The sequence below is a fragment of the Adiantum capillus-veneris genome, chromosome 8 (genome assembly GCF_014529385.1).
Source record: "Adiantum capillus-veneris isolate H3 chromosome 8, ASM1452938v2, whole genome shotgun sequence".
Taxonomy (NCBI): Eukaryota; Viridiplantae; Streptophyta; class Polypodiopsida; order Polypodiales; family Pteridaceae; genus Adiantum; species Adiantum capillus-veneris.
In genome coordinates, this window is record NC_140938.1 from 103,849,344 (window position 1) to 103,868,294 (window position 18,951).

An 18,951-nucleotide genomic window follows, 5' to 3' on the forward strand; every position below is an offset into this window, starting at 1 on the left:
GGACATAACATGCTTCCCCCCTTAAGAACCATTGATGTCCTCATCAATGAAGTGGGGATATTGAGCCTTCAAAGCTCTAACGGGTTCCCAAGTAGCAAACCTTTCAGATTGACCCTTCCATTTAATTAAGTACCCATCATAAGCCTTTTGACGTGAATGACGAGTACAATGATCTTAAACTGCTTTGGATTCTCGAGGAATATACTCATTTGCATATCTTGCCATACATTTTCCTCGATAGGCACAACAACTTCAGCTTTGCCCAATTTCACTTTAAGGCGGCTGACATGAAACACTAGATGTACACTAACATCTGAAGGAAGAGATAGTTTGTAGGCAACTTGACCAATTTTCTTTGTGATTAAGAACATACCACAATATCTAGCTGAAATCTTATAATGGTTTCCTATTCGCATAGTCTTGGAATCCTTGGGTATCTTCAAATAGACCCATTGTCCCACATCTAAGTCCTTGGAGACCTCTTTTGATTAGCATCAGTAGTAACTCGGTCATGAGACGTTCTTATACTATCCTTAGCCAATTCGAGCATTTCTTGCATGTCATACAGGAAATCACGAGCTTGGCATTCCTTGACTTTCTCTAGGCCAATAGCAATTGCGGATTTAGGCTCAAATCCATACATCAGCATGAACGGGCTAAATCCAGTAGCAGAATGCTTGCTACTATTATAGGCACACTCTAACTGTGGAAGATACCTTTCCCAATCAGACTGCTTGTGAGAGACATAGGCTCTCAACATGTCCTCTAATGTCCGATTCATCCTCTCAGTCTGTCCATCAGACTCAGGATGGTCAGAAGATGACATACTCAACTTCGTCTGAAGATTAGCAAACACATCTCGCCAAAATCGGCCAGTGAACTTAGTATCTCAATCACTGACGATATCCTCTGGCAAACCATATAGCTTATAAAGCTGATCGACAAATAAAATCGCCAACTCATGGATTTTTATTGTCGACTTCGTTGGTATAAATTTTGTCATTTTTGTGAGTCTATCAACCACAACCCAAATAGAGTCATTGCCCCGACTAGAATTTGGAAAACCAACGACAAAGTCCATGGAAATACTCTATCACTTGGAATCTGGGATTTCCAATGGATGTAGCAGGCCAGCTTTTCTAAGGCGCTCTGCCTTATTGACCTGACACTAAGCGCATCTCTTCACATAGCTCTCTATGTAAGAGTGCATCCTTGGCCAATAGAAATATCGCTTGACCAAAGCCAAAGTTCTCTAGATGCCTGGGTGCCCAGCGCTAGGAACATCATGGCATTTGCACAAAATCCTTTGTCGGATCTCATCGATTTCCGGCACGCAGACTTTACCATTTGTGAACAATAGTCCACCTCTAATGGAATATTGTCGATGTCTCGTCTCTCCGGCACGACTCACTTGGGTCTCTGGACCACCCAAGCCTGTATGCGAGTCATGTCTCGCTTCAACCTCGTTCCATATCTTGCCAAAATGGCCATCGGAACGACATAGCCCTCGGAGAGAGAGAGAGAGAAATCCGTCGAGATTTTAGCCATAGACAAGGCATTGACCTCAGGAATCCTGCTGAGCGCATCGGCAACTCGATTGCTGGATCCTTTTTTATAACGGATCTCAAAGTCAAACTCTTGCATAAGCTCAACCCATCTAGCCCTCCAGCCTCTGAAGTCACCCTAATCACAGATATAGCGCAAGGAGTGATGATCTGTCCATGCAACAAACGTAGAGCTATATAAGTAGTGCTGCCATTTCCTCAGGGCGTGGACTACTGCATCAAGCTCCTTCTCGTATGTTGGATAACACACTTTAGCATCGGAAAGCTTCTTACTTTCAAATGCAACAGGACGTCCATCCTAGTATAATGCTGCACCAATAGCATAATCACTAGCATCCGTTTCAACCACAAACGGTTTGCTAGGATCCACAATGTGCAATATTGGCGCAATAGTCACCAAGTGCTTTAGTGTCCGAAAGCTCTTGTCGAGAAGCTCATTCGAGACAATAGGGGGATTACCTCTACGGTGAGGACCCGAAGTCTGTGTGTGGGGAGAGCTTTCCTGTATGGTCAGAGAGGGAGCGACTGCAAAGTGAGTGCTGGATGTTGCATGGAAAAGATGTGCAGCGCTGGCTCCAAACTGGCGCTCCTTTCTTGTGCTGGCCACGAGCGAACACACGCTCCAGCACCCAATTTTTCTCTTCCCACGTGTTCGGCAATGCTGGCAGTTTGTTGGATTTTTTTTCACACTCGCAGCCTTGCGTTGTTATAACACACTGCCTTGGTTTTTTTAAATTCTATTAAGTGGGCCTTTTAATTTAAAGTGGCTAGGACACTTTGTTTTTTTTTTCAATAAAAAAATCTTGGGTTTTATTAAAACTCACTTACAGAGACTTGTAAGTTGGCAGAAAATTGGGTTTTTGGACTCTCTTGCTCCTCTCTCCAGCCTGTTCTCTCTCACCTGCTCGTGCTCTTGCACTGTTGCCATCACCTACTCACCTTTGGACGCTCACGCCGATGCGTAGAGCTCCTCGAAGTTCGACTTTTCACGACCAAAAAGTGCAGATAAGGCTGAGTTTCACGTAAAACTTCCAGTTTTTCACGCACTTTGCCATGGATTCCTCCAACTTAGATGTGCAGCGTGACGACGCGCCAGGTAATATTCAAATTCCATTTATGCATGCTCTCTACACATGGATTACAAGTACTTTCCAGAGTTTCGACCAATGTGTTACCGCTCTGGAAAACGCGAACGTTCATACGAACCTTTGCTTGGCCTCTTTGGAAGGGATCGTGCAAGCGCTTAGTTCCCAGCTTACAGCTTTATAAAATACTGCTCAATCGACGTCTGCACATATTTTTGAGGGCGAAACCCATCTACAGCAATTGCGGACGCAGATTGCTGCTTTTGGGCGTTCACAGGGTGGTCCCACTACCACGATTCTGTACAAAACTATAAATTTCTCAAGTGAAGAGAAGGAGTGTATGGAATTGACCGTAAATAATTGGCTGCATCAGTGGACACGTATTTTGATCTCCATGGGGAGCATGATGAACGGAGGATTCAGACGATTCCTCTCTATCTGCGCAGTAAGGCACTTACCTGTTGGCGCAACATGACAAAGAATCCTACGACATGGGCTGATTTTTGTGTGAAATTCAAGAGGGATTTTGCTAAGATGGACCCTTTGAAAGCTTATGCCAAACTGGAAAGTCTTTCGATGAAAATTTTGTCTTCTGATAAGTATACGACATCTTTCAAAGAGGCACTCACCTTCTGTAAGGTGGATTCTACGCACGTAGTGCACATGTACTTGCTCGGATTGGATGAGGATTACTGTTGGGCCTTAACCAAGGACAAAGCCCTGATTGATATCGAGGATGCAGTGGCAAAGGCCAGGACGTTCCATTTGATAAATGGAGCGAACTATGAGAAGAAAAGAACTGCCGACCATCACTCCGGTGAGGGTGCTTTAAGGAAGCGACCTGATTCCAGCATAAGTCCAAATCACCGTCGAGATCTTCTCAGGAGAAGAAGAAATCCAAAAATGCTTCCGTAGCTGATGCAGTGAAGAACGGGGCTTGCTTCGGATGTGGAGAGACGGGTCACCAAATCAAGGATTGCCCCAAAAAGAAGATAAAGAAACCGCAAGGCCATCCTTCGGTTCAGATTCATGAGATATCACGTAACTCTGATGTCATTCAAGTTGAAATCCATCATTTAGCACACAGTTCATGCACTAATTGTACTTTTAGCACCAAAGTGTTTGGTAAGCACGATCTTCTCCGTTTCCCCGGGAAGATCAATGGTCACGATGTGACTGTACTCCTTAATAATGGAAGCTCGCACAATTTTGTGGATGCAAAATTGGTGCAAAAACTGAGCCTGCGGACGCGGGACAATGACCATGAGTATCGCGTGAAGATGGCTCGTGGCAAGGATACGGATGTATGGAATCGGATGGTTCCAGACTTGTCGCTCGAGCTAGCTGATTACAAAGAGAGCCTGGATTTCCACATCATGCGCCTGGACAGAAGAGATGTTATTTTAGGAATTCCATAAAAAAGACTCATTGTATATAGACTATGTACATCACTCTCTTGTTTTTGTTAAGCAGAACATGCCTCATGTATCTGTCTCGCTTTGTAATCAGAAGTCTGTAGATAATGGTTTTGCAATACCAGTTATTACTGCTTTGGAAATTTATCAATGTGTACCATCTGCTTGGTTTGATTCATTAGTACTTGGTACTTCTGTCACTGAATTTCGTAAAAATGTTTCATGTTCTTCTGTTGAACTTGGGGATTTCGACGAATCCAACCTTATCCAAGAAATCATGACTGATTTCAAGGATGTTATTCCTGATGATCTACCTCGTGGCTTGCCGCCTTCGAGAGGAGTCGATCATGGCATTGAGTTGTTTGCTGGTAGTGAGCCCTTCTCAAAGCAACCCTATTGGTTTAGTAAAACCGAAGAGGACGAGATTCAGTGACAGTTGAAAGATTATCTTGACAGGGGTTTCGTACGACCAACCAGTGTTACTTTCTAGAAAGAAGGATAACACTATGCACTTCTGCATGGATTACAAGGGGTTGAATAAGCTCACTGACAAGAATAAGTATCCGCTCCTACGCATGGATGATCTGATAGATCGGCTCCATGGAGCGTTAAATTTTACGAAGATAGACCTGCGATTAGGCTATCATCAAATATGGATCAAACTTTCATACGCGTTATGGTCACTACGAGTTTTTGTTCTTGCCTTTTGGTTTGACCAAGGCTCCAGCTATGTTTCAGCAGATGATGAACGATTTGCTGAGACCATTTCTAGGAAATTTAGTTGTTGTATTTCTCGATGAGATCTTGATCTACAGTCGAAGTTTGTCTGAGCACTTAACGCATATACGCACTGTTCTTGAAGTACTGAGAAATGAGAAGCTTTATGCTAAGGCTTATAAGTGTGAATTCTTTAGGAAAGAGCTTCTATACTTGGGTCACACCATTACTCGCCATGGAATTTGTGTTGAACCTGAAAAGTTGGATAAAGTGCACAATTGGCCCATTCTAAAGAATATACGCCAAGTAAAGTCCTTTTTAGGATTTACTGGATTCTTTCCCAAGTTTATCAAGGATTATTCTAAAGTTGCTGCTCCGCTTACATAACTTTTAAAAGGAGGGGTGAAAGGGCCGAAGACTTCACGTCCTCACCGTAGGGGTAATCCCCCTGTTCTCTTGAATGAGCATCTCGACGAGAGCTTTTGGACACTAAAGCACTTGGTGACTACTACGCCAATATTGCACATTGTGGATCCTAGCAAACCCCTTGTGGTTAAAACGGATGCTAGTGATTATGCTATTGGTGCAGCGTTATACCAGGATGGACGTCCTGTTGCGTTTAAAAGTAAGAAGCTTTCTGACACTGAAGTGTGCTATCCAACGTACGACAAGGAGCTTTATGCTGTAGTCCACGCCCTCAAGAAATGGCGGCACTACTTGTATGGCTCTACATTAATTTGTTGCATGGAGAGATCATCACTCCTTGCCCTATATCTGTGATCAGGGTGATCTTAGAGGCCGGAAGGCTAGATGGGGTGAGCTTATGCAAGAGTTTGACTTTGAGATCTGTTATAGAAAAGGATCCAGCAATCGAGTTGCCAATGCGCTGAATAGGATTCCTGAGGTCAATGCCTTGTCTATGGATGAAATCGCGACGGATTTCTATCTCTCTCTCCAAGGGATATGTCATTCCGATGGCCATTTTGGCAAGATATGGAACGAGGTCAAAGTGGGACATGGCTTGCATACAGGCTTGGGTGGTCCGGAGACCCAAGTGAGTCGTGCTGGAGAGACGAGATAGAGACAATATTCCATTACAGGTTGACTATTGTTCACAAATGGTAAAGTTTGCGTGCCGGAAATCGATGAGATCCGACAAGGGATTTTGTGCGAATGCCACGATGTTCCTAGAGTTGGGCACCCAGGTATCCAGAGAACTTTGGCTTTCGTCAAGCGATATTTCTATTGGCCAAGGATGCGCTCTTACATAGAGAGCTATGTGAAGAGATACGCTCAGTGTCAGGTCAATAAGGCATAGCGCCTTAGGAAAGCTGGCCTACTACATCCATTGGAAATCCCAGATGCCAAGTGGCAAAGTATTTCCATGGATTTTGTTGTTGGTTTGCCAAATACTAGTCGGGGCAATGATGCTATTTGGGTTGTGGTCGATAGACTCACAAAAATGGAAAAATTTATACGAACGTCAATAGTAAAAAGCGATAAGTTGGTGGTTTTATTTGTCGATTGGCTTTATAAGCTATATGGTGTTCCAGAGGATTTCGTCAGTGTTCGAGATACTAAGTTCACTGGATGATTTTGGCGAGATGTGTTTACTCATCTTCAGACGAAGTTGAGTATGTCGTCTTCTGACCATCGTGAGTCTGACAGACAAACTGAGGATGAATCAGACATTAGAGGACATGTTGAGAGCCTATGTCTCTCACAGGAAGTCTGATTGGGAAAGGTATCTTCCACAGTTAGAGTTTGCTATAATAGTAGCAAGCATTCTGGTACTGCATTTAGCCCGTTCATGCTGATGTATGGATTTGAGCCTAAATCCCCAATTGCTATTGGCTTACAGAAATTTAAGGAACTCCAAGCTCGTGATTTCCTGTATGACATGCAAGAAATGCTCAAATTGGCTAAGGATAGTATAAGAACGGCTCGTGACCGAGTTACTACTTATGCTAATCAAAAGAGGTCTCCAAGGACTCTAGATGTGGGACAATGGATCTATTTGAAGATACCCAAGGATTCCAAGACTATGGGAACAAGAAAGCATTATAAGCTTTCAGCTAGATATTGTGGTCCGTTCTTGACCACAAAGAAAATTGGCCAAGTTGCCTACAAACTGGCTCTTCCTTCGGATGTTAGTGTACATCGAGTGTTTCATGTCAGCCGCCTTAAAGTGAAATTGGGCGAAGCCGACGTTGTTGTGCCTATTGAGGAAAATGTATGGCAAGATATGCAAACTGAGTATATTCCTGGAGAACCCGAAGCAATTTTAGATCATCGTACCCGTCATTCATGTAAAAAGGCTTATGACGAGTACTTAATTAAATGGAAACGGTCAATATGAAAGGTTTGCTACTTGGGAACCCGTTAGAGCTTTGAAGGCTCAATATCCCCACTTCATTGATGAGGACATCAATGGTTCTTAAGGGGGGAAGTATGTTATGTCCCGCTCATAGGAGAGGGGATCTAGCCTAGATGTCGTTGGGATGGGCGTTCATTGTCCGGGCAGACATAGTGTGAATACGACCAATGTGGCCGGCCATAATTATAAAAGGGAGGCCGAGGCCTCATTTGCAGTTATCGATCCCCACTGGCAGAGTGTAGGGTTAGCTCGAGAGGCTAGGAGTGCGCGAACGTATCTGTAGGCAGTCTGTGTAGCCCGGAGATCCTTTCTCCTCATTCGTTTCAGTGTGTGAAGAGAAGAATGAGAGAGAGAGAACTCGTGGGATGCTCAAATGAATGAGAGAGAGAGAGAGAGAGAGAGAGAGAGAGAGAGAGAGAGAGAGAGAGAGAGAGAGAGAGAGAGAGCACTAGGTTGACCCCCTTTCCTAGGCTTCCCTTGAAGCTCCATGGGCCATGTAGCCCTCTAGCCAATGAGAGCTTGGCTCCTTTGGGGCAAGTTGTGTAGTCTCTTGACAAGTGTCCTTCTTTCCCTCATGTGAGGTTAAGCTAGCACATCCCTTGCCTGCTTGAGCAGTGTGCCTCTACACCTGACATGTGGCCCCTTTTCTCTCATGAAAGCATGGGCCCCTGGGGAGGTGTATACATGCTACTCATATCCCTCCTTTGTATGGCTCGCCCCCTTCTTTGTAGAAAGTTCTTTGAACTTGGTAAGTAGGCAGGCCCCCTGCTTAAGCACAGTCCTTACTTAAGCAAGCTGCCCCTTACCTGATTCGACCTTAATTGCCTAAACTTAAAAATTAAAGACTATGTCTTAAGGCTTTTAACGCTTACCTTTGGAGGCTTTAATGAAGCCAACCCTAAGGTCTTTTGCTCCATTGCTTAGCCTTGCTCTTTGATATACCATTTCTCATTTGAGCCCCTCACTACAACATAACCCAAAGTTATCGACGCTCGTACCTTTCCACGTCCATATCGACGTTCTCACTCCGTCGATATGCGCATCGATAATTGCGTCGATATGGACATGAAATACGCGTACAAAGGTACTTTTTTCCACCCATATATCGACGTGCATATCGATGGACATATTGACGCTAAAAATTTGGGGGGAAAAAAGGCGAACCCGCGCGCAGGGGCCATTTTCGCCCTCAACGTGCGCGTTCTCAGATCTTGGCCGAAACCTTCGCAGCAGGTATTATGGCACTCTCCCCCCCCCCCCCCCAAACCTCTCTCTCTCTCTCTCTCTCTCTCTCTCTCTCTCTCTCTCTCTCTCCACATCGTGTGTGTGTGTGTGTAGGCAAGCCCCGTAGGACTCCACTATTAAGACCATAGCTCTCGACGGTGATGCCCCGTTAACTGCACAAAGGCAGGCGCACTGCAAGGCTGAAAAATCCCTATTCTACTTACTCACAGGCAATTAATAATACCAACCATTTGTAGCTAGCTTGAGGACCTCCCTTCTTGAGCAAGAAAAGAGAAACCTTGAGCTCTGATACCAATGTAACATTTAATGGCCTAAAATCTTATTTGTAGCGGAAATTAGCATGAACATAGTGGGCATTTCATTAGAATAGATTCCTAATGAGAATTACAAGAGTGCTTGGGTGGAGAGAGCAACAAAAAGCATAACACCTAGTTAGATAGCATCGACAATACTTTCAAAAGAGAGAGCAATTAAGCTATTGACAACAGTTGAGGACCGGATTTGCATGGAGCCGGTCCCCCCTCCAAAAGGCTTTGTATTATGGTTTCTCCCATCAAGAGAGACATTGTACAATACAATTCTTTGTGTTCCTTCAAGACTAGCTAGTGCAATGAAGATGGAAGCTTCATACACCGAGCAAAACACTTAATCAAACACAACTTGAATTATCCCCGTTCTCAGACCCAAGACCTCACACACCTTCGAAGATGGTGAGAGCTAGCAGGGTATGAGAGTAGATTGAGAGGAAAAAGAAGTATCTTACGAGAAAGAAGTACATCTCCTCACATAATCACTCATATTAGCATAGCTTAGCTTAGTAATTAGCTTGGTAGAGAAGATGAGCATGCATTGAAGCTTGGCTCTTGGTTGGATTTGCATCCACATGCCAAGAGAGTGTTGATGTAGGCTTCTATCTCACAAGCTTGGAGTAGGTGATGAGCTCTCCATTAAAGCTTGGGAGGAGATAGAGTATTTTCCCTTCACACATGGTCAGGTGTGTGAGTGTGAGTGTCAATGCCAAGCAAAAATCAGCCCCCCCTCTCTCTTGGGCGAGCCCTAGCTGCTAAGTTAGTCTGGCTTTTGCCTCATTGGACCTCCCCAGGTCAAGCCAATAGGGATTAAGCAGCATAAGTGATAGCCTTCTGACATGTGTCCCCCTTTCCCCTTTTGTGAGAGCTTTAGATAATTAAATAATTAAACTAAACTCTCATTGGACCCCTTTGCCTCCTGGCCAATAGGAATCAGGCAAGCCATGGGGCTCCTGAATGCTCATTGGACCCCTTGGGAGACTGCCCAATAGTCTTCTAGGACACTTAATTCTTATTGGTTTCTTTTATTAAATGTTTTTAAATTAATTAAACTAGATTTACTCTAGCCTAATTCTCATTGGTCCACTTCAAGGGTCTTCCAATAGGAATTGGGCACACCTTGTGGGCATCTGGCCTAGGGAGCTGACATGTGTCCCTCATTCCCTTTGTGTAAAGGTAGTCTGTGTGTGTGTGTGTGGCTTTCTCTCTCATCCCCTAGCTTTGGGGCTCGCCCCCTCCCATGTAGGGATGTAGAAAGACTTTTTGGGCACACACTAAGCATCCAATTTTCCCTAAGGTTGACCTTTGGACACAACCTTTGAATTTTGGAACCTTAGCATTTTGGAAGTCTTAATGGGCTGAACCTTAGGGTCTTTTTAGCCCATTGTTTCACATGGCTCTTTTGCAGATGGCCCCCCCTTTGGATCCCTATTTTCCCTCCTTTGGATCCCTACTGTGGCCGGTCTGCTAACTTAACCAATATTCTAGCTTTTTCTCCCTTGGCACTTCCCCACATTAAATGATCAGTTTAATATGAGAAAATCATTTAGGAGAATTAGATATTGATTATTATGACATTACCTCTCTCTTGAAATCATAGTCTTCCTCGACTATGGTGTAGAGAAGATAAAGCATATGCATGAGTCCTTTTCTTAGCGGGTAGAGGATCCCTATGTTACCCTACGACATCATTCCATAATGGATGACTAGTCCATTTGGTGCTTGAGAGCCTGAGGCTGCCGCAAGCATGTCTGCACATTAGTCCTATCAGTCTTCCATAGTAGAGTGACAAGCTCTACTTGGTGTTCGGGAGACGTCGTCTCCGCAAACTTGATCTAAGCATGCATACTACTTTATTTTTGTGCACAAATAAAGAAAAAGAGAGTCTTATAAGACAAAAAAATTTTGTTCATTTTTATCATTTTGTACATTTGCTTACTCTTGGGAAACATTGTAAGCATTGACAAGGTTTAGGTTATCCTTTAATTGTATGCCTTGCATCCATCTAGCATCTTCAAAAGGATAATTCTTAAACTTAATAAGATATCGTCGGATAGTCTTACCGCCTCTTAATACCTTGTCTTCATGTCGGAGAATGGACTCGGGCTGCAGCACCTCCTCGTGGTCCTCGATCTCCGGTGGGTCTTCAATAGTTGGTTCTTGAGGTGGCTCTCCTTTGTAAGGCTTCAAGAGGCTCACATGAAAAGCATTGTGTATGAGCCAATGATTGGGCAACTTAAGTTGATAGGCCATCTCATTGATTGGCCTAAGAATCTGGAAGGGACCATAGTACCTTTTTGCTAGTTTAGCATAGTACTTTTGGTGGCCCGTAGAATTCTTGCCCGTCGTGTGCCTTAATCGAGCCTTGGGAAACTTTAATAAGACCCAATCGTTTTCTTTAAAGGCTTGGGCTCTTCTGTGCTTGTCAGCAGCAGCCTTTTGCCTTTGCTGTGAGATAGAGATAGCATCCTTAATCTTTTGGAAAGATTCTTGTAGGTCTCGGCTATACTCATCTGCAGCGAAGATCTTCCCATGTACCTTAAGTAGCAAGGGACTTTTTGATCTTCCCTCAATTACCTCGAAAGGTGCTTTTCCTGTAGAAGTATGTACAGTGTTATTGTAAGCATACTCTACTAAGGGTAAGTACTTCTCCCATTGGGATCTTTGATCTACTTCCGTTACATAGGCTTTTAGTAGATCGAGAATAGTTAGGTTAGCTATTTCACTTTGGCCATCAGTTTGTGGATGATAGGCCGAAGAGAAGTTTAGCTTTGTTCCTAAATTCTCAAAGAGACCCTTCCAGAAATTACTGGTCATTCTAGGATCTCTATCCGACACTATGGACATTGGCAAGCCATGGTACTTGAAAATTTGTGAAATGAAGAGGGTTGCCATTTGATGGGCTTTGATAGTCTTTTTGACAGGTATAAAATGAGCTTGTTTACTGAACCTGTCTACTATCGTCCATATTACCGTATTCCCATGGATAGACTTAGGCAATCCAAAGATAAAATCCATGGATATGCTCTCCCATGGTGAATTAGGGATTGGCAAGGGTTGAAGCAATCCAAGTTGCTTCCCTCTATCAAATTTTGTCTTTTGACATACCACACATTTGGAAACATACTCATGTATGTTCACTTTCATGGTAGGCCAATAGAAATATGTTTCAATTCCCTTTAGGGTAGACTGAATCCCTCTATGCCCCGCATATGGGGGAGCATGAGATTCATACATTACTTTCTCACGTAGTGAGTTAGTAACGCATAGTCTATTGCCATAGAGAAGATAACCATCTTGTAAAGTAAATGGTTCTTCTTTCTTCCCTAATGCAAGGGCTGAAATCACATCTCTAAAATCGGGATCAATAGCATACTCATCTATCATTGAAGATAGATCATTGTGAGTTGCTATGGAAACCGCATTCACTCTCGGTCGTCTTGAGAGTGCATCGGCTACTTGATTATGCTTGCCAGCAATGTGAGCAATATGAAAATGAAATTGCGAAAGGAAATTTGCCCACCTCATTTGTTTGTCGGAGAGCTTGGTCTGCGTCATGAAGTACTTAAGACTTTGGTGATCCGTTCGCAGAATGAAAGGAGTCCCCAATAAATAGTGCTTCCATGAGTCTAAGGCATGTAGAACTGCAATGAGTTCTTTTTCGTATATGCCTAGAGCTTGCTCAACAGGGTCGAGCCTTCGACTCTCATAGCCTATGGCGTGCCCTTCTTGGAGCAAAACAGCCCCAAGGCAATCACCACAAGCATCACATTGGACCTCAAATGGTTTTGAGAGATCCGGTAGTGTAAGCACAGGTTGAGAGATAAGCTTTTCTTTAAGCTTTTCGAAAGCATTGTTCTCCTTAGCAGACCACGTATACCTAACATTTTTCTTTGTTAGGTCATGTAATGGTCCCGCAATTTGTGAGAACTTTTCTATGAAGCGTCTATAGTATGCACACATACCTATAAAGCTTCTTAGTTCATGAAGATTCCTTGGTTTAGGCCATCCTTTTATTACCTCTAACTTGGATGGATCCATTTGGATTCCATCTTGAGAGATAATGTGACCTAAATATTGAATCTCTTGCAAGAAAAATTCACTTTTCTTTCGATTAACATAAAGTTTATTCTCTCTTAAAACTTGAAATATTACCTGGAGGTGTTGCTTGTGTTCCTCTAATGAATTAGAGTAGATGATAATATCATCGAAGAACACTCCAGTGAAGGTTCGATGAGGTCTGAACAGCTTCTCCATCAAGCGGTTAAATGTGGCTGGTGCATTAGTCAAGCCAAAAGGCATGACAATGTATTCGTAAAGACCAAATGTAGTACGAAATGCGGTCTTTACAATGTCTTGATCAACTATCCTTATTTGATGATAGCCACTTTTTAGGTCAATCCTACTGAAGTAGGTCGATCCTTGTAGCTTATCAAATAGGTCTTCTACCCGTGGAACGGGAAACCTATTTTTGATAGTGATCCTATTTAGTGCTCTATAGTCGACACACATACGATATGTGCCGTCTTTCTTTTGCACTAATAGCACAGGTGAGCAAAATGGAGATGAGCTAGGCCTAACCATGCCCTTCTCATCTCCCTAGCATCTATATACATGTCCTTTTCCCTGAACTTAAAGGAGATTCTCCTTTCAGGAAATTTAACATGGGCAGCCAGACGGTCAAACCATGGTGCCCCTAGGATTACATCCTCATGCTTCAGAGGAGAGATAAAGAAGTCCTCTTTGTCCACATAGCCTTGAACATGAAGCCTCAATTTCCCGATTAAGGGAGTGACTGAAGCTTCTTGCCCCTTGAAGGCACTGTCTGCGGGTAGGATATCTCCCATCTCGTAGGATTGTATGCCTAGCTTGGTGGCTAACTCCATAGATATGAAATTGTGAGTAGAACCAGGGTCAAAGAGAATAAAAGCATCATGTTCTCTTACCTTTCCCCAAGCATGGCATAGAGGAGATCCTTTGTGGTGAGTTTGATGAATCTCCTCCTCTTGGATTTCAACCAAAGAAGCTCTAGGAGGATCTTGGCGGTTGTTCTTTTGGGGACAAGCGCGGTACGCATGCCCTTGTTCACCGCACTTGAAACACCGGTTATCTTTATGATAACGCTCAAGCTCTTCAGGAGAGAGTTTATTCTTTCCTTTGTAAACTCCCTTCTCTTTAGCTTTGTTGGGATTGCCCTTAGGAGACTTTTGGACATTGTCCTTCCCCTTAGGCTCATTGGAACCTTTGTTTTCCGGGGGCTTATTATTTCTTTTACCCCCCGTTTGGAAATTGATTCGCGAGGCCACCATAGTATGGTGTATTACCGCCGATATGGTACGTGGCCTTTGGGAGTTGACATACTCCGCCATTTCTTCGGTTAAGCCCGCACAAAATTGTTGCTTTTGCTCTCCAAAATCCAACTTTTTGAAGACAGTGGCTTTGAGTTGTAGGTCCCAAAACTTGTCTACATATTTGTGGATGGATTCATTGGGAGAGAGCTTTAAGCTTCGCCATTCGGTGAGTACCTTGTCTTTGGCATCGGTGGCCAAAAACTGCTTCATAATGGAAGCTCTTAAAGCCTTCCATGTTCGTGGAGCTTCACCGTTGGCTCGTAGGCTAGACCACCATTGTCTGGCGGACTTTTGAAAGTGCATAGCTACATGGCGTAGCTTAGAGGACTCCGTGAAGCCCTCATCTCCAAACGCCGCATCGAATTGCTGGATAAAGGCCAAAACTTTGTCTGTAGCACCGAAGGTGCCATCATAGGTAAGGAAAGAGATGCTCTTCCCTCCCTCTTTGAATTTCTTCAGCTTGGACGACCTCTTCCATGCGGCATAGGATTTCCTATGGCCTCTTCTTTTTGATGGTTCAAAAGTTGCACCATCACTTTCTTCAGAAGATGAAGAATTCGAAGAAGGTGGAGAAGAGGGTGACGTCTTTCTCGCCTTTTTCTTGTCTTGATCTTTGTCGTCTTCACCATAGCTTTCATAAGAGGAAGAGGATGAAGAAGATGGAGAAGAGGGTGTCCTCTTTCTCGCCTTTTTCTTCTCTTGCTTTTTATCATCCCTCTTTGAATTATGGCGTGGAGAAGAGTGTGATGGTCTTCTCCGCTTTGGTGGTGATGGAGAGCGTTTAGCCCGCCGTCTTCGTGGAGCCATCTCCGCCGAGGTGGCGGGAGACTCGCTTCTTTCTCGTTCCTTCGGTGGAGGCTCTTGAGTTCTCCTTTGGGAAGGAGATGCATCATCAAGAAGTAAGTTCTTGAGCCCTTCATATGGATTCTCTTCTTCTTCCCGAATTGGAGAGAGACCTCTTTTGGTAGTCTCACAAGGAGGCTTCCTAGGTGTTCTCTCGTCATGGTGATGAGCTTGGAGAATCCCGTGAGCACGGAGCTGCCGTTGCACTTCACTTTGGAGAGATGGATTGCCCATGGCTTGTTGAAGCCTAGAAACAAGATAATTAACAAGCATTGAAGCATCATTAGTAGCTTGCTCATGAGCAAAATCAAAGTTATCAACATTAATTTCACTCTCTTTAATATTGTCAGCCATTCTAACAACTTTTAGGTGTAAACTTTTTAGGTGTACTTTGGCACTTCAAGCCCTAGTTTCTACTCCTCTTTACCCCTTTAGAAAAAGCACTCAAGCTACTGTACCCGCGGCTCGAATACCATTAATTGCAAGGAATAGAAGAGAGGGTCTTTCGACACCAAAACAGCACCGGCTCCTGTCAAGCTTCTAATAGCTCAATAGTGGTTAAGCCGTAGGCAAGCCCCGTAGGACTCCACTATTAAGACCATAGCTCTCGACGGTGATGCCCCGTTAACTGCACAAAGGCAGGCGCACTGCAAGGCTGAAAAATCCCTATTCTACTTACTCACAGGCAATTAATAATACCAACCATTTGTAGCTAGCTTGAGGACCTCCCTTCTTGAGCAAGAAAAGAGAAACCTTGAGCTCTGATACCAATGTAACATTTAATGGCCTAAAATCTTATTTGTAGCGGAAATTAGCATGAACATAGTGGGCATTTCATTAGAATAGATTCCTAATGAGAATTACAAGAGTGCTTGGGTGGAGAGAGCAACAAAAAGCATAACACCTAGTTAGATAGCATCGACAATACTTTCAAAAGAGAGAGCAATTAAGCTATTGACAACAGTTGAGGACCGGATTTGCATGGAGCCGGTCCCCCCTCCAAAAGGCTTTGTATTATGGTTTCTCCCATCAAGAGAGACATTGTACAATACAATTCTTTGTGTTCCTTCAAGACTAGCTAGTGCAATGAAGATGGAAGCTTCATACACCGAGCAAAACACTTAATCAAACACAACTTGAATTATCCCCGTTCTCAGACCCAAGACCTCACACACCTTCGAAGATGGTGAGAGCTAGCAGGGTATGAGAGTAGATTGAGAGGAAAAAGAAGTATCTTACGAGAAAGAAGTACATCTCCTCACATAATCACTCATATTAGCATAGCTTAGCTTAGTAATTAGCTTGGTAGAGAAGATGAGCATGCATTGAAGCTTGGCTCTTGGTTGGATTTGCATCCACATGCCAAGAGAGTGTTGATGTAGGCTTCTATCTCACAAGCTTGGAGTAGGTGATGAGCTCTCCATTAAAGCTTGGGAGGAGATAGAGTATTTTCCCTTCACACATGGTCAAGTGTGTGAGTGTGAGTGTCAATGCCAAGCAAAAATCAGCCCCCCCTCTCTCTTGGGCGAGCCCTAGCTGCTAAGTTAGTCTGGCTTTTGCCTCATTGGACCTCCCCAGGTCAAGCCAATAGGGATTAAGCAGCATAAGTGATAGCCTTCTGACATGTGTCCCCCTTTCCCCTTTTGTGAGAGCTTTAGATAATTAAATAATTAAACTAAACTCTCATTGGACCCCTTTGCCTCCTGGCCAATAGGAATCAGGCAAGCCATGGGGCTCCTGAATGCTCATTGGACCCCTTGGGAGACTGCCCAATAGTCTTCTAGGACACTTAATTCTTATTGGTTTCTTTTATTAAATGTTTTTAAATTAATTAAACTAGATTTACTCTAGCCTAATTCTCATTGGTCCACTTCAAGGGTCTTCCAATAGGAATTGGGCACACCTTGTGGGCATCTAGCCTAGGGAGCTGACATGTGTCCCTCATTCCCTTTGTGTAAAGGGAGCCTGTGTGTGTGTGTGTGGCTTTCTCTCTCATCCCCTAGCTTTGGGGCTCGCCCCCTCCCATGTAGGGATGTAGAAAGACTTTTTGGGCACACACTAAGCATCCAATTTTCCCTAAGGTTGACCTTTGGACACAACCTTTGAATTTTGGAACCTTAGCATTTTGGAAGTCTTAATGGGCTGAACCTTAGGGTCTTTTTAGCCCATTGTTTCACATGGCTCTTTTGCAGATGGCCCCCCCTTTGGATCCCTATTTTCCCTCCTTTGGATCCCTACTGTGGCCGGTCTGCTAACTTAACCAATATTCTAGCTTTTTCTCCCTTGGCACTTCCCCACATTAAATGATCAGTTTAATATGAGAAAATCATTTAGGAGAATTAGATATTGATTATTATGACACACACACAGAGAGAGAGAGAGAGAGAGAGAGAGAGAGAGAGAGAGAGAGAGAGAGAGAGAGAGAGAGAGAGAGAGAGAGAGAGAGAGAGAGAGTGGTGTGTGTGTGTGTGTAGGAAAGAGAGACAGAGAGAGAGCGGTGTGTGTGTGTGTAGGAAAGAGAGAGAGAGAGAGAGAGAGAGAGAGAGAGAGAGAGAGAAAGACACAGAGAGAGAGAGAGAGAGAGAGAGAGAGAGAGAGAGAGAGAGAGAAAGACACAGAGAGAGAGAGAGAGAGAGAGAGAGAGAGAGAGAGAGAGAGAGAAGTGTGTGTGCGAGTAGGAAATTAAAGAGAGAGATAGAGAGAGAAAAACATGCTTAGGAAATTAAAACTAGAGAGAGAGAGAGAGAGAGAGAGAGAGAATTATGGTTGGCGTAAAAAATTAAAATTAAAGAAAGAAATGAAATGAAATGTTATATTAACTCTTCAAGAGGCCAAAGTGACCTATGAGACCAGAAAGTTACAATGTGGTAGATCTTATACAAAGTCAGAATAACAAGATGACAAAATGACAAAATAAAATATTATGGAATCCTAAACTGTTGGGTGTGGACTAAGTAGCTAAAACAGCTAGCTGGGATAGGTAGATCATAGGAGATCCAACATCTGTCTCGCTAGCGGACCTCGTCAATCTCCTCCATGGTCAGTAGTCTGACCGGGCGTTGTGCATGTCGAGCCAAAGTGACCTGGATCGTTTGATGCAGCCTTTGTCGATGTTGTGTAGTCTGGCCTCCGCAGTCGTGGGCGTCTGGATCTCCCTAGCTCAGTCGCTCGTTCAATCAGTACGTAGAGAGATAGGGAAGTAGAGAGCGAGAGAGCTTGAGAGAGAGAGAGAGAGAGAGAGAGAGAGAGAGAGAGAGAGAGAGAGAGAGAGAGAGAGAGTGATATATATATATATATATATATATATATATATATATATAGAGAGAGAGAGAGAGAGAGAGAGAGAGAGAGAGAGAGAGAGAGAGAGAGAGAGAGAGAGAGAAGTGGAGATCGAGACAGAGAGAGAGAGATACGGAAATAGTAAAATAGAGAGAGAAAGAGAGATAGCGAGAGCGAGATTGAGAGAGAGAGAAAGGGAGATAGCGAGAGCGAGATCGAGAGAGAAAGAATGAGAGATAGGGTACGTAGAGAGAGAGAGAGAGAGAGAGAGAGAGAGAGAGAGAGAGAGAGAGAGAGAGAGAGAGAGAGAGAGAAATGAAGAGAGAGAGAGAGAGAGAGATAGAGAATTAACTAGAGATATCTACAGAGATAGAGAGAGAGAGATAGATAGTAGATAGAGAAAGAGAGAGAGAGAAAGAGTTAGGTTGGCTGACCAATTGCATGTGTGAAAAGGACAGAAACTCTCTCTCTCTCTCTCTCTCTCTCTCCCTCTAGAAGAAACTATGGAACTAAAAGAGGCAAAGGGGTTTTGCCCGCTACATGCATTGCCATGTACACATGGGAGTGCACGTATGTGTCTATCCAGATAGGATTTGACCAATAAGGACAAGATTTTGACCCGGTGGTCCTGATCTCCGTACACCTCTGGATCGAGGTGTACGGATATTGGGCAAGACTAGACAAATGCGAGGTAGTTTACATTGTGAGGAGTATATATATTAAAACACATTCATAATCATTGTAGATGGCAACTTCATCAACTAAC